Genomic DNA, 23047 nt, shown 5'->3' with positions numbered 1-23047 from the left:
AGGCTAATCAGAATTTGTTTCCTATTAAAATGATCTTGAAGCTTGAAATCAAGCACCATGAAAGCTTGTCACCTTGCTTATAGATTTAAACAGTAGTACTTTTTTCTGTCATACCTGTAAATGAAGGAATGCAAACTTTACCCCCTGCCCCAAAGTTTGCTTATTGTCTTTGAAATCCCTTCCTCACAAAAGCTTCGGCTGTCAAGAGGTTGCAAATGAAAAGTCAATACTGGCGCTGTTATGTCATATTACATCCCTTAGGCGATAAAGCTGAGTTTGCTCAGTATTTGGGGTTGCTTTTTGTTTTTGCAGCTTTAGCATTCTGCCTGCACACCTGCCTTCGTTATGATCCATTAAAAGACTTTTCATTACAAATAAGTCCATGAAAGTTCAAAATGTGGAATTTTCTATTACTTAATTTTGTTTTGTTTTCCTTGACAAACCGTATCATCTGAAAAGTAGGATTATGATACAGTATAAAATATTTAATTAAAATACATGCATTTTTAGTATACTAGTTCAATATTAATACCACCATGGACTTGAAAGGTAAATAGTGTGACCTAGTATAATGCAGCTTCCTTTGTTCCTAACCTAACAAATTAATTGTCTAAATACTGTGAGGTAGTTTTTGTACAATCATAAATTGCTCAATTCTGAATATTTAATGTTTGAAAATAGCACATTTCTATAGCATAAAATGACTACAAACTCTAGAACTTGGAATTTACAACTTTCATTTCCTCAATAGCAGCTTCCATGCCATATGCCAACTACTTTTGAAACTCAGAAGTTTCAAACTAGTTTGTAATTCGGGATTTTGGTGGGATGTTCAAAGGTGGGTGGGGAGGCAGGGGAAGAAAAAAATGTTCAACTGGTGTTTGCAAGTTCTTAAGCATGTATAAAATGCCTGTCTGCATTGTGGTTGTATATTTTTTAAAAAGTCTTGTTACTGTATATTAACGATTGCCCAAGAATGAGAAGGTAGCTACAGAGCTTGTACACAGCCCAAGAAAAAAGTATACGTTGTGCACACAGTTGGTATATAGTCCTAATTTTCCAGACTTGACAGCTGTAATAAACCTTAACCTCTACTTCCCCAACTTTCCTCAAGTGCAGCTTAAAATTCCACATGTGTTATACCATCTAACGAACCAGCCATTAAAACGAAGCCACAGATCTATATCAATAGATTAGGAGGAAAATAAGTGTGAAGTAAATGGAAGTGCATTCTGGAATGACAGCAAGGGGACGAAAGCCGATGATCATCAGTTTACAAAAGGAGATATATGAGCTAACATATTCTGCACACCACCTCAATATATACAGTATAGCAAAATCCAAGTAGAAAATAAGACTGATAATAATGGAACTGAACACATGAACTGTCGTGCAAAGGCTAAACAGGCCACAACACATGCATTGTGTACAGTATTTTCCTCTGATTTTAAATAGGAACAGTAGCTAAGCAAATGTTTGGTATTGTAGGATATATATGAGCCCCATCCCTACCTATCTTATTATCATTTATACAGGGATGCTACGACTTGCTGCCTGTACAAATGTCAAGCAAAGGGATCCTGTCACACTGAAGGTAGAGTGGCCTAATTTGAACATCACGCCAAACCATGGTTTAGCATCAAATGAATGAACCTAGGCAAGTCTTGGGATTGTTTGCTCCTCCTCCCCTCCCATACAACCAGAGGAAGGAGGATGGAAGCTTCTTTCTGCTTTTTTTAGATTCAAGTTGGCTTAGTTAATGTTAACCGCAGTTTATTGACAAAGTGCAGTTAAGCCAGGCATAGGCAAACTTGGCCCTTCTCATGTTTTTGGCCTACAACTCACATGATCCCTAGCTAACAGGACCAGTGGTCAGGGATGATGGGAGTTGTAGTCCCAAAACATCTGGAGGGCCGAGTTTGCCTATGCCTGAGTTAGGCAGATGTGGAAACAAGCTTCTAAACTTCTTTTCCTGGTTGCATGGGGAGAAGAGAAGTGGAAAGGACTGCATCAGCCCAAGACTTTGCTTGGGCTCTTTTCTGGCAGTAACAATTAAACCATGGTTTAGCATTGCATGTGAACAGCCCAGTGGGACTTACTTCTGAGTAAACCTACTTAGGAACAGCTGAACATCATTTTAAAAGTTAGCTTGTGTACTCTGGATGCAGTGGTTTCAGAAAATAAAAATAATGTGCAATGAGAGAAGAGAGACCATTATAATACAATCTATTGTAATCTACACAGAGGTTCCTATTTTAAAGGTTTGCAATCTTATTTTTTAATAGTGCACAGAACATCATAGTCATCTCAATGCTACCCTCCCACCTGGTTTGAATCTTCTTAAAATTCTGATTTCTTTAGGTCCATAATAGTAGCTACAATAACTTAAAATCTCATTTACAATTTGTTCTGCAACTATTATGCACATCTAGTTTTTCAAAAGTGTCTTAAAGATCACTTTTACACGGGATAAGAATTATAATCTCCCATAAATAGCTTGATCAAAGTACATAGTTTGCTGCAAGCTAAAAATACTTGGATTCCAGTTCTGATGCTCAAAAGAATGCTATTGTGAGTTGGAATAGAAATAACACTTTGTATCCCTGTTTAAAGAATGGGATTATTTAACATACAAAACATAATATTCTGTATTTAAATATATTTTTATTTACTTTTGCTGAAAATATGAAAGCAGAATATTTCTAACTGAAGGGTGAAGAAAGATATATAGTCTTACATTATGGCATACCCTCCAATATTTATCCAATGAAAATTGGCATCTCCTATTCAACAACAACAATTTTACTATTAATAATAATTTTACTATGTATACCCTACCCATCTAAGTGGGTTGCCCCAGCCACTCTGGGCAGCTTCCATACTAAAACATACTAAACATACTGAGACATTAAACATTAAAAAACTTCCCTGTACAGGGCTGCCTTCAGATGGCTTGGGTGGCATATAACTCCATACCCTCCAACATTTCTCCAATTAAAATAGGGACGTCCTAAGGCAAAGAGGGACATTCAGGGATCATGTCAGAAACCCGGATGGCTTATGCAAATCTGGGACTGTCCCTGGAAAATAGGGGCACTTAGAAGGTCTGTTATGCCTTCAGACACAACAGTGATTTATCGGAGAACATCAATGAGATGATTATCGCATGGAATATGGTTCATAATATGTTGTTGACTTTTCTCTTCACATTGCAATTGAGCAAAGGGTCTTAAAATCTTAACTTGACAATTCTGAGTTCTGTACATGTACAGCATTAAAAATGTAGTCTGTAAAAAATACCAGAATATTGGTTGCTGTCTATAACACAAGGCATAGGAACTTAAAATCAAAACTTTCAGCTAGTGGGTTTCCTGTGGTGGTGAATATATGGCTTTCTGGCTCTCCTATCAGTAAACAGAATAGAGAGATGTAATAAATACATCTAAAACGTGACAACCATGGATTTTTAAATGAGAAGAAAATGGGCACAGTGAAATGAGGTCTATGGGGAAAAGACCAGGAACTGATGAGAAGAGGACTCTCCGTCAAAGAAGAAAGGACTGCAATGTAACCATTTATTTTATGAGCTCAAAGCTCCAGTAAGACATCGGGGGGGGGGCACTTGTTCACCTAGCAGTCTGTGGAAAGGCAACTCCCAAACTGACACAAGAAAGGATCACATGCAAATTAAAGAAAAAGATAAGGACATAATGCCGCGAAAGAGGCTAGAGAATATTAGTGTACTGTGGCACTTGCTGGTGGAAGTTTTCTTACATTTCCCCCTCATTACATTTTAATTGAGAAATAACTGGAGGAAGAAGAGTAGGTTCATACATGCATATACAGCAAGGGCGGACATATGCTTCTTACACTGAGAAAAAGAACCATTAATTTTACACAGTGTAGTAATAATAATGAACATGGGGCAGCAGACAAGCAAGTCAAGAAGCAAACAGATATTGATCATGGAAACCTTACAGATAAGTCACTCACTGCAATGCTCACCACCATAGAGAGGCCATGCCCCCCGCTGAAAATTGTTTTAATCCACAATCCATCCCAGGAGGTGGGTGCAGTAAACCAACCACAAGACTGGAAAAAGCATCACTAACAAGGGGGGGAGAGATAAATTCCATACGCTTGATACGATATTTAATCAAGGTTTGACACATTTCAGAACAAAATCTTGATTGGGGGAACTTTTTTAGCAGCAACTCACATCAAAAGCAAGGGATCCTATAGCAATTTCTGTGGAGGTGGGTGCTGGAGCACCAAAGATGGTCCTAGGCCTGTGGTGAAGAAGCTGTGGCCAGATGCTACCCAATTTCATGTAGCCTTCTAGACACGGCATGCCCACTCTTGCTCTTTACCCTCTTCAGAAACACTTCCTCTTTCACAGTGTGAGGGGTATGGGGTGGGGGTGGGGAGAGCTCTGAATCCATGGTGAATGGGATGGGGCTCATAGTGTTTATCACATTTTTATTATGCTCTTCAGCCAAGAAGTGATATACATGGAATTGTTCAATGATGCCTTCATGCATGTGGCAGGCCAAACTCTGGGCCTAGTTTTCTCAACTGGGCATGAAGAGGGTGATCTGAAAGTGAGGAATATTGAAACCAGTCCCTTGTCATGGTCAGATCACTTCCTGCTGAGATTTAGGCTTTAGCACCTTTCCCCCTTCCCCCTCACACCTCAGCCCAGATAAGGCTGTTAGTGGATGGTTTCCTACACAGATGGATGGGAGATGACCTGCTCTTAATGGGGTCACACTCCATCTGGAGGAGCAGGGACGCAGCTTGGGGGTGCTTCTGGATCTGTTGCTGTCGCTTGACGCTCAGGTGGTGCGGAGTGTCTTTCATCAGCAGGGATAGCCTGCTGTCTGTGCTCTGATAATCTGCAGGTTAGATTACTGTAATGTGCGCCTCTGAAGACAGTCTGGAAACTTCAGCTGGTGCAGAATTCAATGGCCAAGTTGCTCACTGGGGCAAGATAATTTGAGAATATAACGCCAATTGTGGCCCAACGGTACTGGAAAGCAATTAGTTTCCTGGCCCAATTCAAAGTGCTGGTTTTGACCTACAAAGTCTTAATGGCTCAGGATTGCAATACCTCACAGACTGCCTCTCCCCATATGAAGCAATCTGGACCTTGCAACCGTCAATTCCTTTGCAGGGGTTGGACAAGATGGCCTTTGGGGGTCCCTTCCAACTCTATGATTCTATGATCATCTGAGGCCCTTCTTCATGTGTCTCCTCCATGAGAGATCCAGAGGGTGGCGACACAGGAACATGTATTTTCGTGGTGCTTTTAGGCACCAGACAAAAACATTTCTCTTCTCCCAGGTATTTAGCGAATTTAAACTTTAAATTCTTTAAAACTACATGGGAGGGGTTGTTGTTGTTCATGAGTACGCTACGTATTTTTGTGTTTTTATATTGCAAAGTGCCCTGTGATGCCCTGTGATGAAGGGTGGTACAGAAATTCATAAAATAAATAAAATATATAAATAAAACCCTGCAGGACACTTAGATTGAAAGACAGTGACTTGCGCAAAATCATTCTAGGAACTTCACGGCTGAGCAGGAATTTGAAACCAAATGTCTCTGGTTCAAATTCTAAATGTGATCTTCTAAGCACTATACCACCATGGTGCTTGTATTATTAAGACAAACAACAGTAAGGACACATGTATGATGTCAGTTGCTATAGGTTGCAGAGTGGGTGCAAACTTCAGGCTTGCAGAATCCACTTTGATTTAGGTGTTTTTTTTCTAGAACCCCAGGATCCACTAACTAAAGGCTGATGCAAATGCCATACACTTAAAACAATATAAAAACTGAACAGAGTTTACAGTTCTTCCACACAAAAGAACTGTGGGCCTCTACCTGCTATTTCATTCCTGCTACCGTTAAACATATCCTCACCCACATATCTAGCAGCAGATCCAGATCTACCTTCTGTCTTCCTGTTGTAGGTTATGCAAGTTGCTCATCCTTTAGGAAATTTTCACAGAGTACCAGGAACTCTTTTTTTGTTTGTTTTTACTACCACCCATGGTGCTTTTATCAATATATGAGCACCTCCTTTTTTAAAAAAATCACTCTTTTTCACTCTTAGTAATAATATTACTAATAATGCATGAATAGCAGCTGAACCGCTACTCCTACATGCATAGCAGGCAACAGAAAAATTAAATGGGGAGGGTAGGATCCATGATGCAAAGGGAAGAGCTCTGTTGTCCTCTCCCAATTATTTTCCTTTACAAAAAATGTTTCTGTGTACACATCTAGCAAATCTAGTCAATGTTAGACCTAAAGCTAGAAACAGCATGTTTTCCTCCGGGGTGAGCTTGACTAGTCTTTAAAATAGTTTAAAAAAGAATATTTTTTGGTAAGGAATTGCTGCCTTAGAAAGCCATATACTCGTGGGATGTATTCACGATTTTTAAAGGCAGAAAGCACTGAACATGGAAACAAGTGTAAAAGAATTAGCAACAAAAGTTACAAAACTGCCAACAATTGCATGGGCATTGTTGCAAGGGGATGTATCCTTTGATATCAGCAATTGCATGAACCATGCTCAAAAGATGCCTGTGGCCAACCACACATTTATCAGTAGCTAAGAAGAAATTTAGAGTGCTGGGGGGAAGGTACCCAGAACGATGAAACACTAAGGATTGGTCTGCATATTGTAGTTTACAGAAACTGATAGTACAATGTTGATGCTTCTTATTTTTTTTGATAGTTATTTCATAACTATCTATATCATATAAGCAAATGTTATTTGCATAACCACAACTAAAATGTTATTTAACTGTCTCATTCAAAGACAAATATAGTCAATTACCAGGAACTTGATAATACCAACAGTATTTAAATCAGTTCCAGGGGAATTATCCTTTGGTTTGGCACACATTGCACTCATACCAAGAACTCTGGCACTACAGACAGACATTCTGTCTGATACACATCTGAGTAATAGCATTCTTCGGAAAAGTCAGTGATCAGTTATTCATTCTGGGTATTCTACGCAATATGACTTTACAGCAAAGTCAAAGAGTGAAGCAACATAGCCCTTTATACCTTCAGAAAAAAGCAACTGAAACTTTATGCATTTTATGTTATTTTTATGCTTTTACACTTAACATACTTTTATGATATACTTTATGCATTTTTATCTTGTGCTATATACCATATAAGAGAAATGTACATTAGCATATGCTACCAAGAAACAGCTTTCACTGTTATCAAATTTTCATCTTGGTTTCAGTGTTTAATTAGGTGCTGTTTTAACAACATTTGGTAAATGCAAATCAGTAGGTATCATTTTTGTGTGTGGATGCCATGAAACATTATTGCTTGCTGCCTTCACTACAGAGGAGACAACTGCAAGAAAGGAAGTACTATATTGTGTTTAAGACACTAGACAGGGAATCGGGAGACAAAACCTGGAGACTGGCTCAGATTTTGGCAGATACTTCCTATCTGCCTTGGGGCTAGTTACTGAAGGCCAGATTTATACAGTCTCCAGGGGCTTAGTTACCCAACAGCCTGCTCTCCAAGCAGCTTTTGCAAACCCATTAGAAGGACTGTACTGATGTAGCAATTTGCATGTTCGGCACCCCAAGTTACTTTCATATAGATTCTCACTGGCATAAACATTGTAAGGATGAGGCGCTTCTGAAAGCCTTAAAACTGTACTTAAACACTACTGAAAGCTAAAAAATTTGTACAAATCAGTTATACAAATTCCCTCCCAGTCACCTCACAGGAGTTGTAATTATTTTCCTTCACAAGTGTTCAAACATTAGTTTTCTACACAATGTCATTACTACCACAGCTTTCATAGTGCATATCACACTTCATGCTGGGAAAAATATATTATGGCTATCTCATTCTTCCTTGCAGTGAATTTTTATTTATTCAGCTACTTCTCCCACCTCAAACATTTCCTGTATTATTATTTTTTATTTTTGGCCTATTGTACAGATCCAGTCAGAGCAGAGACAGTTGGTTAATGCTATGGCACCAAGATCTGCAGTCCCAACTCAAAATCACCTTGATCCTGGATTTATGAAGTGGACAGCATGGTGTTCTAAGGATGGGAATGGTTTGGATGGGATAATCGGCTTGATGGGGCTGGAAATGTCCCACAGGAAAAGGAAGGATAAGTGTCACCTAGTTGTCTATTGCATGATCTCTGTATTTTATTTTTGCAGATGTTATCTGGTTAATTGGTTGTAACTGATGGGAGTGGTTTTATTTCACTATTTGCTGACATTTTGTTGATCTTATCTTGTAATACTGGGAGGATTTCAACATTGCACTAAGGTAATCATTCCATCAGGCTTGCCAGATGGGAGGCTTCCCCCTCTCCTCCCCCATGTGTGGTGTCAGGGGTTCTCCCAACCCCAACAAGAGCAAATTTCAGGGGTCACAATGGGCACACAGAAGGGAGGAGATGGAGGAAAGCTCTGACACACAAGCAGAAGTCTTTGCCCAGGGCTTCCACTGCGGGAAGTTATTAGCTGAATCCCACTCACTATATGAGAAATTGATTATTGAATGTTGTTAAAATGCTTTTTAGTTATGTTTTGAATTGTTATGGGATGACAATGTAATTATATTTTGTCACTTTTATGGGTTTTAAGCAACCAAGTACAGTATGAAGAAAAGTGGCAGTCAAATCTAACATGAAATGAAAAATCCTTCTCACCTCTGATAATTTCTGCATCACATTCTCTTCTGCTTCCTGTCCCTTTCCTCATTTCCTCTTCTTCTGTGACTTGAGACAGTAAGGCTTCTGAATATCTGTTGCTGCAAACCAGGGGTTGTCAACCTGGTTTCTACCACCCACTAGTGGGTGTTTCAAGATTCTAGGTGGGCGGTAGGGGGTTCTACGGCACAAGCTGAATCCTGAATCAAGAACTGGTGGCCGGTAAGGAAATTTTACCATAAAGAAAGATGCATTAGTGGGCGGCAGGTATAAAAAGGTTGACTACCCCGCTGTAAACCTTGGGAGGGGAGAGTGCTCTTGTGCTCATATTCTGCTCCCTGGTTTCCCAAAGGCATCTGGCTGGCCACTGTGAAAACTGGATGCTGGACTAGATGGGCCATTGGCCTGATCCAGCAGGGTATATATGGGGTATATATATGGGTATATATTCTAGTTTGCCCCCAAATTACAGTGGTACCTCGGGTTAAGTACTTCATTTGTTCCGGAGGTCTGTACTTAACCTGAAATTGTTCTTAACCTGAAGCACCACTTTAGCTAATGGGGCCTCCCGCTGCTGCCACGGCGCCGCAGCACGATTTCTGTTCTCATCCTGAAGCAAAGTTCTTAACCTGAAGCACTATTTCTGGGTTCGCGGAGTCTGTTACCTGAAGCGTATGTAACCTGAAGCATATGTAACCCAAGGTACCACTGTTCATCATATTGGCATAGAATCATAGAACTGTAGAGCTGGAAAGGAACCTGAAGTTCATGTAATCCAACCCTCTGCAATGCAGGTTCCTCAACTAAAGCATCCATGCCAGATGGCCATCCAACCTCTGCTTAAAAACCTCCATTGAAGGACAGTCTACTCCATCACTTCTCGGGGGAGTCTATTTCACTCTTGAACAGCTCTTACTGTCAAGAAGTTCTTCCTTTCTTGAATCCATTAATTCGGGTCCTACCTCCTGCCCCAAGAGCAGGAGAAAACAAGCTTGCTCCATCCTCCATGTGACAGCCTTTAGATATTTGGCTATCATATCTCCCCTCAGTCTCCACTTTTCCAGGCTAAACATACCCAACTCTCTCAACCGTTCCTCATAAGGCTTGCTTTCCAGACCCTTGATCATCATGGTTGCCTTTCTCAGCTTGTTAATATTTTTCTTGAATTGTGGTGCCCAGAACTGGACGCCATTCTCCAGGTATGGTCTGACAAAGGCAGAATAGAGCAGGACTATGTCTTCCCTTCATCTGGACACTATACTTCTGTTGATGCAGTCTAGAATATCATTTGCTTTTTTGCTGTTGCATCTCACTGTTGACCCATGTTTATTTTTATTAGCTTCTAACTTTTGTGGACCTATTTGAAGTAGAATAGTTGATTAACTTGGTTCTAGCATATGTTTTTTCTCCAACCATTTCACTTTAGGCTATACTTCTGCAAAATGGCCTCTTCTAAAATATAATGGCTCCCTGTGTGTGAAATGCTCTCCCCAAGCTGTCTCACCTGGCATGTTCCATACATATATTTTGGCACTAGGCGAAAACATTTGTTTTCCATCATGTGTTGGACTGAGTAACATTCTATGGCCTTTTAAATGTGTCTGTGAGTTATTTGTTTCTTTTTAAAAAAATGTATTTTGTATTTCCATTTTTTATTTTTATGTTGTGAACTACCCTGTGATCTTCGGATAAAGGGCTGTATACAAATTTAACAAATAAATAAATAAAAATAACAAAAATAACGGTGAATAGATTTATATAGCTGCCTGATAGTGTAATGTATAGTTTTGCAACACTAGAAGTTTAAGAAGATTCACCAACAGAACAATAAACATAACTCATTCTGGACTTTAGGATAAAAGAAAATAATAGAATCATAAATTAGATGTGAAACTCTGAATAACTACAATCAAATTTGGAATATATTTCTGAAACTGTGACTAAGAGACAGCCCACCACTAAGAGACTACAATACTTTGTTTTGATTCTGATTTGGCCTCTCCACTTTCCTTTCCTAATTTCCCCCACTCAACTCTGTTTTTTGATTGAGCACAGGTTTGCAATGGACATGGAACAAGTTTTTACACATGGGACAGAGATTGGGCCTGTCTGTTCTGGATGTTATAGTCATTTTACTGAATTATCACTGAAAAACAAACAAACAAACAGACAGACAGACAGACAAACAATAGAAAACACACACTTCCTTCCTCTATTTCTTCTTTTTCCCAGACCAAAAATACTGAAATTCATAAATGTTATGGTTCCTGAGCCCATTTTTCTGCAATTGTAAAAATTGTAGGAACTAGTATAGTAGTATATATAGATTGGAACTAGTAGGAATAAACAAAAGGTAGAGGCACATGTCATATGCATACTGATGACACTTAAGCCCAAACCTCCAGCTGACTTCTCACAGTGGCTTCATGTGGATGTTAAAAAGTACAGGGGACAATATAGAATCCTGAGGCACTCCAAAGAAGAGCCCTGCTGATCAGTCCAATGGCCCATCTAAGTGGCTAACCAGATATCTGTGGGAAGTCCCTAAGATCAACATGATCCTCCTTCCACTCAATTCCTAACAACTGCCTGTGATACTGGAGGGAATATATAACCACCAGTGCTATTAGCCACTGATTGGTTTATCTTTCATGAATTTGTCTATTCCTTCTTAAAACTGTCTAAGTTAGTGACCATCACTACATTTTGTGGTAGTGAATACCATAGTGAATTCTAGTAGTACAAATGGGAAGACACCAAAGAACGGTCAGGAGGCGCTGTAACCAGCTAATAGGATAAAGTTGATAACAGGTGCTACTTTCACCATTGCCACTACTTGAGAATCTAGTAGCAGTCAGGATCCAGAAAACCTCTGGGCTGTAAATTTGCTCTTTTAAGGAAAATGTAACCATGTCAGACAGATGCCTGGTTTAGTGCTAACATGCTGAATGAATAACATAGAAACTAACATATCCATATCAAAGGCAACAAACTAAAATATATTTTGAGAACATGATTTTTAGAACAAAAAACTTATTTACCCAATAAGTGCAATTAAATAAAAGAAACGACTTCCAGCTATACCTATTATAGATTATTTTCCTAACCAATTCAATATTTATCCATTTGCATCCTTGGTCAAACTTCTGTAACTCTTTGTCGTCTTCTCTTGACTCTGCACCACGTTAGGCCCATGTGTGCTCGAAAACTCTTAAAGTGTTTCAACGCCTCTTCTTTATTGTAGCTCTACAACTCTTCAAGTTTCTGACTCCACAGCTTTTTGGCTACCTACTCTACTTTCTAGCTGGACTTATATACAGCTTTTCACTCCCTCCTCAACCTTTTAGCAAATCAGAAGTAGACTTCTGTTTAAGTTCCTATTTTCCCTTAATTGTCAGGTTCCTAGATTGAATGTTTGAGCCACCTGTGCAGAAAGCATTGAACAAAACTTCGCCTTGTACTTTTAACCTTCCTTCAAACAGCTTCCAGAGCAAAACACCCCCTTATACTTTTAACCTTCGCATGCCTTTTGATCCTCCCACTCAGGAAAGCCTTTAAAACAAAAAGCAACCATTTGATAACCCAAGCTTTACAACCAGAAACCAAACACAAAATGGCTGAAAGTTCTATTCCTTCATAAAAGGTTAACTTTGAAATATGTTGCACTTGATACATTATTAAATGTTCATTTCATCTACAGCCAGTGAATGCATGTGGATGTTTAAGAGCATTTTGCTTCAGAAACACAACCTATTGTATCTTCAGTAATTTCAGTGATGCAGTACACACGAAGCAGCCTTTAATAAGAATGCTAAGTGGGGTTATTGTTCCTTAAGGATCGATTCTAAGTTATTTGTTAAGTTTTGTGGCAGTAGCGAAGTTACCAAGCTTTCCCACACTACACTTTTCTAAAGAAATGGAATCATACTGCTGTCCGCATTTTACTAATCCTATAATAAAGCTTATCCTTTCTCCACCTCATGAGTGCTCAAACATGCAAGTACATATCCTGTAGAGAACTGTGAAAAATACCAGGTAAAAATGTGGCTATTCATACAAGCATGGCCCTCTTCTGGTTCATGTAATTATATTGTTAGTATATTGTCTGCTTTTACTTAAAGTTTTAGTCAAATATTATTTTATAATATTTTAAGGTTGTTCCTTGCTCTAGGATTGTGTGCACAGTGAAAAGTGGGTTGTAAATAATGCAAATAAATAAACATAATCATATATGCAATGAAGTTATTGACAATCTTCCTTGTAGATGGTAGTTATGATGAACAACTTCCAGCGTAATAGGATCTGAAATTCCATCATGTTAGTTGGGAACATTTGGTCATGAATAAGGTGTGATAGGCACAGTTGATACCACAGTTTATCAAGTGTTACACAAGGGGAAAGGTTGGCAGGTATAATCAGAAAGGACTACAGTGGTGCCTCGCAAGACGAAATTAATTCGTTCTGCGAGTTTTTTCGTCTTGTGAATTTTTCGTCTTGCGAAGCACGGTTTCCCTTAGGAAATGCATTGATGGTTTCCCATAGGAATGCATTGACGGTTTTAAGAAAAAGGTGCAAGACGTTTTCGTCTTGCGAAGCAAGCCCATAGCGAAATTCGACTTGCGAAGCAACTCAAAAAACAAAAAACTCTTTTGTCTTGCGAGGCATTCGTCTTGCGAGGTACCACTGTATTGAACACTGATGATAGATGAGGTTTTTTAAAAAATGAAAACAAACGTGAGAATTTCCTTACAACATGGGGTGCTTGAAACAATGCCTTTTTTACCACAATACAATGAAAAATTGATACAGAGATCAGAAAAAGCACACTATTTTGACTCCAGTGGTGACATAAAAGTACAATGGTACCTCGGGTTAAGAACTTAATTCGTTCCAGAGGTCTGTTCTTAACCTGAAACTGTTCTTAACCTGAAGCACCACTTTAACTAATGGGGCCTCCTGCTGCCGCTGCACCACTGCTGCACGATTTCTGTTCTCATCCTGAAGCAAAGTTCTTAACCCAAGGTAATATTTCTGGGTTAGCGGAGTCTGTAACCTGAATCGTATGTAACCTGAAGCGCATGTAAACCGAGGTACCACTGTATTCCTCACCTTCCTTCAGTGAAATGGCCAGGACTGACATAGGAACGAAGCAACAGTCAAGCAGCAGCATGACTGGGGAAATGTGACGGACTAAACTGGGAGGCACTGCTTTCTTAGTGAAATTATCAATAGAACCCCGTGATGGCACTGTGATATTATACCAAGATTGCAACCCCATTGCCTAGGGGGTTAATCTTGATCAGAACATAGGTAACTGCCTTATACTGAACCAGACCACTGGTCCATCTAGGTCTATGTTTCTGCAGCAGACACAGAGATGCTGGGGACTGAATCTGTGAACTTCTGCATGCAAAGCAGATGCTCTATCAGTGAATTATGGCCTTTCCCCTTAATGAAAGCTTTTCCATTGCTGAAAGCTAAGTAATTTTATCATAACAAAAAAGTACGGGATCTCCTCCCATGCTGTAGAGGAGGACCCTCGAACACTTAGAAATAATTTTCAAGAGGCACAGGAAGCTGCAGGGTAAAGAGGGAAATCAATGAAAATCTCCTTCCCATTTCCCATGAGAGAAACCGTGAGTGGAACTCCACTTATGGGATCTCTGGATTCACTCCAATTTTTCACAGTAAGGACAAATATAACAAAAACATAAATTACCCTGAATCCAGCTTATTTTACAGAGCCATGCACCTACAAAGTAGCTTTGTATTTGTTTCCTTCTTAAAATGCCCATGATTCAAAATAGGGTCTTAAACTGTTTCTGAATTGAGATCTATTTTCGTCAGGGTGTTTTGTTTGTTTTAACACTAATTTAAAATAAGCAAAATATATGCCCTTTAAATCCTTCTTAAGGCTCTATGACCTGTAAAACTATCTGCAATATCAGCAGCAGAAAGCCTTCTCCAGAACAAATGCTTATGTTTTATGTGTACTGTATTTGCTAATCATTAGTTCATAAGCAAGAGCAGATATACAGCATGCTATAAATAATAGTGGGAATGTAAAAGTGAATTGATCTGTCTGGCTATCTAGTAATACTGCTGGCAGAGGACCAGCGCTGAATGGCTGCCAACTATCATAGACCCAGCCAGTGATTAGTCTAGGGGTCTTGCCCTGTCAGGCAGAAAACAGTCTTAAGCTGAGCTCCCAGAACTGTGAGCACCGCCTACTGCTCAACAATGAGCACTTCCTGCAGTGTCCTCTTTGCTGAGTTAAGTTTAAATAGCTGAAAACATGTACGCATTATCAAGGTATAAAAGCACCCATCCAAGAATATTAATCACTGGTGGGAGATGTCAGCGTTCTTGTGAACTGAAGTGACTTGCATTATTCAGTCTGGCTACGTTCTCTCTCTCTCTCTCTCCATTCATCTCTTCCTGGCTTCCCTCAGACGTGCACTGCAATGTACTAAATCCATTCCTTCGGTTTATCTTATCTATTTACGTGTGCCAAATATATATACTCCTTACCTAGATAGATATTTATGGGTGTGGAATGGGGAGGTAAAAACAACAACAACAAAATGGGAAGCATTTGATACATATCTATGTTTTCTAGGATAGTAATTATCCTTAATAAATGTAATTACAATGAAAGCTTATTGGGTGGGGTTTTATTACAGGAAAGAAGTAGGATTGTTCAGTAGCAAGTCCAGACAGCAAAACTATTTTCCTATCTATAGTGCAAATGGAGCAAAATGGTGGGTTAATTCCCCCCTCCCCCCACACTTTAAGTCAGTTATGTTGATCCACTTATTGCATTGCTTGAACTAGTTCTCCCTATGTATAAACATGGAAAGACAGCTCAGGCAGCAAACTCACCTCGAGATGCCTTGCAGGGATTCAGTAATGTGCCTGCTTGGCACTGTTTCTTGTATCCCTCAAGGCTGTCTCCCAATCTCTTTGTAAGACCAGCGTGCTGGCTCAAAAGAAAAAAGAGAGAAAGAGAGAGAGAGAGAGAGAGAGAGAGAGAAAGAAAGAAAGAAAGAAAGAAAGAAAAAGGTCCCCCATCAAATAATGCAGTGCTCAGCCTCATGCAATCTATCTTTGCTATGTGATTTTGATTCACTGTTTAGTAGAGGAGCCGGGTTGCCATTATGTGCCCAGTATTCACATGCAAGCATATGCCTGAATATAAATTCTGTCTGTAGATCGAAGGTGAGTTTCTAATTAAGAACTGGGAAGTTCAATTTCCACAAAGAGATCCACATTTTATGGGTAAGAGCCCACTGTGGGAGGCAGCTGCTTTTGTTTGGGAATCTGTTGGTGTTTGCTTTCTTTTTTTAAAAAAAACAACAACAACCGGATTTCATAAATACCAGTGAAATTCAAACAAACCTGATTGAGATTTCACTTCATCACTTAAGATATATTTTGTAGAGTACAGCCTGTGCAGTAATCCTCTGCTATGCTTTAATTTGGTTTTAATTTTATAGGCCCTGTTTTAACTGCATATTTCCAGACCTTTATTTCTCTCACAGCTCTTAGCAAAATGGTAGCTCATAAACACAAGCTCTGCTGTATAGACTTTGCATTTCATCCCAAAGTATTTCCTTCTTTATAGCCGTGGTCTTTCCATCCTAGTGCTCTGAGCTTGGGTCACAAATCTCACTGCTATTCCAGTGTGTGACATCTTCGCTCGTTTGCCGCTGCTCATTAACAAACAATACTGCTGTGAAATTGGTTTAATGACAAAGTAATAAAATTGCTATTCTGCTCACAGATTGCCTCAGGCACTTTGAGCTCCTACAAGGCTTACTGTGGGTGCCAAGATACATTAAGCTGCTTATTCGTAAAAACTGCATCATCTGTTTTTTTCACAGGTTCCCCCCCCCCTTTCCCTATCTAGTCTCTGCTTCTTTTTTATCTTCAAATAAAAAGATATATTTGCTTATGTTCTTTCATGCTGTCAAATTTTTACTTTCATGCATATTTCTCAAAAATGAAAGTGTATTTCATTTCATTTCTGGGTTTTTTCCTTCCCAAAAGGTCACTCTGTCCCTACTGCAAGGTTGTTCCTAGACTCAAAATCGCAGCAATGTAACATTAAGACAGATGTATTTTTATATACTGTATTATGTAACCAGGAGACAGGATAGTATCAGTCATATTGCAGGCATAAGACTTCTTTCTTTTCAAGAATGAATTATGAATTACCCAGTAATTTTAACTGCCATTTTAAAGATATATGTACATATGCTACACAAACATAAACACATATACTAAGCATCTATATAAGAGAATTGTGCTTCCTTGTACTTCCTGCATTTTGTCAATAGGTAAATATATCAGAGTAATAGTAAGACTTCTAACAGACTCCTTTCTCATACAAAGAAATTTCACGTTTTGTGACAGTATCCTTTTTTCCTATTTCTGAATTAGGCCCACACATCTGATGATTTACTGCAGTCAGACAATGGTGAAACAACCACTCGCTCTTTGACAGGTAGGCTGTTCTCGATAATTACAGCCAGACATCTTAACACTACTAGTATGGTGTAAATAAACAGACAAAGTACCAATCAATAATATATTCTTACCTTTGCATTTTTAAACACATGCTAGCAATTTCTATTTCCCTCTACATTCTTCCCCCTCAAAGACAGGGTGCAATCTGCTTTAAATGCACCACACCAGTTTGCCTTCCATTGCCCCTCCTTAACATTTTCATTACTGGTCATGTTTTTAAGGAGTACAGCAGAAAAGCAGCTCATATTGAAAGAGTCATTTTCCTTAACATCTAACCAAGTAGTGTGTGACCTGCTAAATACCTGTAAAAGTATAGTTTGGGCAACTGGTATCTCTAAGGGCTATGCAAAAGTGGAAAAACTGGTTGGGAACAATAAGACCTCGCCTGAACACGATTCTCTTCTCCTCCCAACTTTAAACTGATCCTCCCTTCAAATCTCTTGTGCTTCAGGGCTTCCCCAGGTCACATTCATTCTGAAGTGAGTTTGACCTAGGGAAGCCTCGGAGCATGAGATTTGAATACAGCAGGCTGGTGCAAGCCCCGCAGAGACTTCCAGACTGGGTAGCACCCACAGCAGGATTGTGAAAGATAGAGAGGCCTATTAGAGGTCAGAAGGGGATTTTTTTAAACAGGCAACCAAAAGGAAATGAACTGACTGATGGGAATTTTTAAATATAGGCTGCAGAGAGTTGAAAAGGCTCTTTTTCAAGGTTGAGGGAGAAGGGAAGTTAACACGGGGTCTTCCAGCGCATGTTTACAAGAAATCAGGAAAGACAAGAAGATAATTGTAATGTCTCAGAAGGATACGTGCCAGAAAGGATAATAGAAAAATGAGAGAGAAAGGGGGCAAGAAAATATCATGCGCAGCAGATGTGGAGAACCCTGCATAAGTGGAACATGAGTGAAACAGCAAGGGAGGGAGGCAGAGCTAGTGTGCTCACCCACACTCTTAGTGGGCACAAAGCAAAGATGAGGGGATGGCATGGCCATTCTGCAGCATTCAGACACTGGAAGGCATCACCTTGCACTATTATTATTATTATTATTATTATTATTATTATTATTACTAAGGGCTCTGCTGGTTCTCTGTGTTAATGTTGTTATGGGAAGTTCAAATAGAGAGGGAGGACTGGTCTTCCTTAGGACAGTTCATGGCTACATGAGAGAGGCCTGAGCCGCAAGGGTGAGATGTATTGGTCTGATGGTTTGAAGATAGAAAAGAGGAGGACTCAAAGTGGAGTGGGATAAAGGAACGCCAGGGAGAGGAGGAAAGATGGTAAGGAATTAGATATATTAGTCTAGGGACCGAGAAATACATTGCAGAGGCCAGTTAGGCCTGCACAGCAACATGGAAGCTGGGACTGCCAATTTTTAAAGGTACACTGAAGATTTTAATAAATACAAAGTACAACTTTTTAAAATTGGCAGATAGAGTATCAAACGGTGTTTTTTTGTTTTTTCTTTTTGAAGAAACCTCCTTGCTGCAATATACTTTCCAGGTAATGAATAAATGTTTTAAATACAAATGGTATCAGGTTTCCATCACAGTAAAAAACAACAACAGTTAAATACTATTAATGGTTACTAGACTTCCCCCCACAAGCAAAAAAACTACTGCCATTTTATGAGAATCTGTGTCATTCAGTAATATTTGTATCATGATGTTGATAACTAGCCCTGTGTCACAGAAACCAGAAAAAAATGCATTTGGGGTTGAAACTATGCATCACAGAACAGAATCAATCTTCCTAATTAACTGCAAATTAGCAATCCCAAAATGAGTGGGATCAACCTGTCTTTACTGGCCAAGAATCATGTTAAGTATATAGCTTCCTCTAAGTGCCTCTAAATTACTTTTACGCCTATATAAAGTAACATTCTTTTAATCTAATGCTGCATTAGTGTCACTGGGCTCAAAGTTATTACCCTGTTTTAAATTTCAGCAGATAGGTAGGCAGATAGAATGATAAACAAATTAATAGACAGATATGAAGATAGCCTGAAATTTTCTATGCAGGGCTCAGAGCAGCTTCTCATAAATCTCATGAAACCACAAACAAGGTACTAATTAGCATAACTCTGTACAAAGAAAACTTTCTTTTCAAAAAAGGAATTCTTTAAGGTCTCTAAGCAGTAGCTGTTCAGAGTAGAGAAGCAAACACGAAGCGAGAAAGTAGGAAATAGTAGGTATTAGACTCTCTATGTAATTAATGGTCTGAATTACTTGTTATTCAAAACTAATGGATGAAGGCTAATAAATTGGAATTTAATCCAGACAAGACAAAGATGCTCCTGGACAGAAGGTAAATTGACCCTGGAAAGGCGATTCAGCCTGTTTTGAGTGGGGGTAGTACTCCCCTTGAAAAACAGTTTCACAGTTTCAGGGAGGCTTCTGAACTCTGCTTTCCACCTGGATGTATAGTTGGTAGTGGTCTGCCAACTGCATCCAATCCTAAGGATATAAAACATTGTTATGGTAACACATATTTAAATTTTATCGAAGTGGATTATTGCAAGAACTACTTACTGGGATGCCTTTGAGGAATTTTTGGAAACTTCAATTGATCTAGAATATGGCTGCCATGGATTGCCTATGTTGCAACAGTTGTACTGTTTGTAGGCACAATTCAGAGTGTGGGTAATTATCTGTAAAGCTTTCGATGCCTTGAGTCCATATAATCTAAAGGACTTCTTGTACTAATCTGCCTGCTGCCTAAGATATGATGTAGAGACCTGCGATGGAAGCATAATTGGCTGCAACAAGAAATTGAGCTTTCTCAGTGGCCACAACCAACTATGGAATATCTTCACCTATGAAGTTTGGATAAATTTGTTCCCCACCTCTCATAATATTAGAACCTGAATAGTGTGAGATTTAGGATGGACAAACGGAAGTACTGCCTTCACACAGTGCTTAGTTACTATGAGATTCACTACCAACTTGGACAGCTCTAAAATCGAATCAGACAAATTCATGGCAGATAAAACTATGAATGGCTATGAGTCATGATGGCTGTATTTTACCCCCAGTATCCGTGGCAGTTGCTAAATAATAAATAGCAGTTGCTGGGAAACACAAGCTGGAGGCTACTACCGCACTCATTTTTTGCTTGTGGGTTTCCAATGGGAATCTCGCTGGCCATTGGGAGAAAAGAATGCATGGCTAGATAGGCTTTTGGAATCTTCTCGTGCTCTTATTGTGATTGAATATGCCAATGTTGTAAGCCACATTGAGTGATCTGTATGTGTAGTAGGGCATGGCAGAAATCCTTATGTCAATAAATAATAGTATTGATAAATACTACTTTTTTCTTTCTTTAGAGAGTAAGGTTCTCTTTGTCAGCTTTGGAAATGTTGGATCATTTGGTGAAATTGAAAGGGGCTCAAAGGAGCCTTGGAATCTTTTATTCTACTCACACTCAGCAAACCTGCTGATAGCATTACTATTTGTTTGAGTGCTGTATATACAACCCAAATCCACAAAGGGACCTTTCAGGTGCAGCCCAAAGTTTTGAAGACTTTTCTGCACACTGTTCTTTTGTGTACATGGGGGCCAGCCTAGAAAGGAAGACATCCATGCACAAACACTGGTTTCTGCAAGAAGACTGCTCTTGCTAGAGCATAATGCCTGTGTTTTGCAAGAACACAAATCAGTGCCCTTAGCTGTGTTCACTTAAATGTTTAACTTGTGTATAGTATTGTAGAGATTTGAAGCCTCTGCTTAGAAATCAATGGTTTCTGTGCAAAGGAGTAAGGAGCTCTACTACTATCCCAACATTTTTCAGTGGAGCTTTTTGTCTATTTAGTTACCATTGTGTTTTTGCTGAGACTGTCTCCAGCAGTTTCAATACTGCATTTGTATAAATGCTTAAACGAATACCTTTACCAGTGCATCCCTACAGATACTGGTCTTAAACTCAGTCATGACTCCTTAATCCTTCTCCAAAAAGAAATATTAGTTTAACTCATATTGTGCCTGTGAGCTGAGAGCTTTGGTACAACTACCAATATTTTTATTTCAATGCAGAGCTTAACACATAACAACTTGGGGTGAAAGTCTATTTCACATCCACACTCTTGAAGCCTCTGCTTAGAAATCAATGGTTTCTGTGCAAAGGAATAAGGAGCTCTACTACTTAAACATATCCCAACATATATTTGCATATATTTGTCCCTTTTGCATATATTTGTCCCTTCCCAAACAAATTCCCTATTACTTCTGCATTTCTCACCCCAAAAGAAACTTACTGCTATGCTGCTGTTCCTTAACACTCATATGTACTACACATAACCATATATACCCCTGGTATTTCCTTGCCTGTGTATTCTCCGTCCTTTACTGCCTGTCTGCTCCTTTTCATTCTCTCTCACACACAGACTTACACAATCTGCCATGTAGCTAGCATTCATTGGCAGAGAACACTAAGCTGCTCAGCTACTTGCTGATGCTAAGCAGGAATAAGGAGCAGAATGAAGGATGTTGGTAACGGCTTAGGTGTCACAAAGGTACAAAAAAGCCCTTCAGGTCACAACTGACTCCTGGTTCAGGTAGAGAATCCCTGGCCAAGTGATTTGTGCAGCTGTACCTAAGTATTTCCCCTCCAATCATACATGTATATACTTAAAGTCAGTGAGATTGTGTAAGATATTAAAAGGCACACACAAAATGCAAATGCCATCTGATTTCAATAACATTACTGCCAAACCCTAGATGTTACACATTTTTTTAAAAAATGAAACATTATTGGCTCAGTCCAGCTAGGAGCTATGTGTATGAAAGTAAGGTTCTGCACATATACTCCTATGCAGATGATGGATCATGCAGGCTAATGGACTCTGAACACTTGATTATCTAGTCCAACCTAGCAGCCAGTCTAGTAGCTGGAGATGTGCACACTTAGCCTAGAAAATGATGGTGGAATCCCACTCATCAGCTGTTCAAAGAGGGCATGGAGGTTGGATTCTGTCCTCTCAGCTCTTTCTTCCCTGCCATACAACTTGCTGTTGGTTTTCCAGATTCTTTTACTGGGCTATGCCTACAAAATCCTTGCTGCTGCACACATGCTCAGCTAGATCAGGGCTTAATGATGCTTGAAGGTGCAATCAAACGTGACAAAAGAGAGATTTCAGTATTTGCATTCTGAAGACTATTTATTAGTATCAAATAGGTTTGTGAGATTGTTCAGATGTTGAATCAGTAAGCTCATCTTTGTTTTAATTTTTAAGGTTTTATTATTTCCATTATTTTTTGTTGTTAAAATGCCCAGCTGAGTGTCTGAAAAAGGTTCGTTACAAAATAAACAATAATTATTAAACAAACACTGAGGAGTTTGATTTGTATTCCTCAAGACTAAAAGGTAAAGGTAAAGGTACCCCTGCCCGTATGGGCCAGTCGTGTCCGACTCTAGGGTTGTGCGCCCATCTCACTTAAGAGGCCGGGGGCCAGCGCTGTCCGCAGACACTTCCGGGTCACGTGGCCAGCATGACAAGCTGCATCTGGCGAGCCAGCGCAGCACACGGAAATGCCGTCCTCAAGTCTACATCTAAGTAAATATATTGTCTGTGATGCATTAGCAGAATAACTGCATCATAACTCAGGTAGCATTCAGTCCAAAAACACATGTGGCTTTCTTGCAAAGATGGACTAGATGAGCTTTGAGGTCCCTTCCAACTCTGATGTGAGGAACCAGCTTGGGATACCCCTTTACTGAGATATGCAAAGAATGGTAACCAAGTTTCCAGAAACTATTTGTGATTAATAATACCCCTAGCCAGTTTACACTGATGTGCTACTTTTTCTG

General features: G+C 39.4%; 1 protein-coding gene and 1 long non-coding RNA gene across 17 annotated transcripts in view; both read right to left on the bottom strand.

The window, feature by feature from the left end:
* The window catches only part of MEIS2 (Meis homeobox 2), a 225454-nt gene that overhangs the window by 29352 nt on the left and 173055 nt on the right, over nt 1-23047 (bottom strand). The gene's annotated exons all lie outside the window — the stretch shown is intronic.
* LOC310680332 lies at nt 419-16567 on the bottom strand. The gene is made up of 2 exons (XR_014512721.1): nt 13398-16567; nt 419-13141 (listed from the first exon to the last, which is right to left on the bottom strand). It is a non-coding gene; the product is annotated as an uncharacterized lncRNA (long non-coding RNA).

Source organism: Podarcis tiliguerta (genome assembly GCF_965153285.1).
Source record: "Podarcis tiliguerta genome assembly, chromosome: 1".
In the NCBI taxonomy this organism is placed as follows: Eukaryota; Metazoa; Chordata; class Lepidosauria; order Squamata; family Lacertidae; genus Podarcis; species Podarcis tiliguerta.
This window is presented reverse-complemented; position numbering and strand designations above follow the sequence as displayed.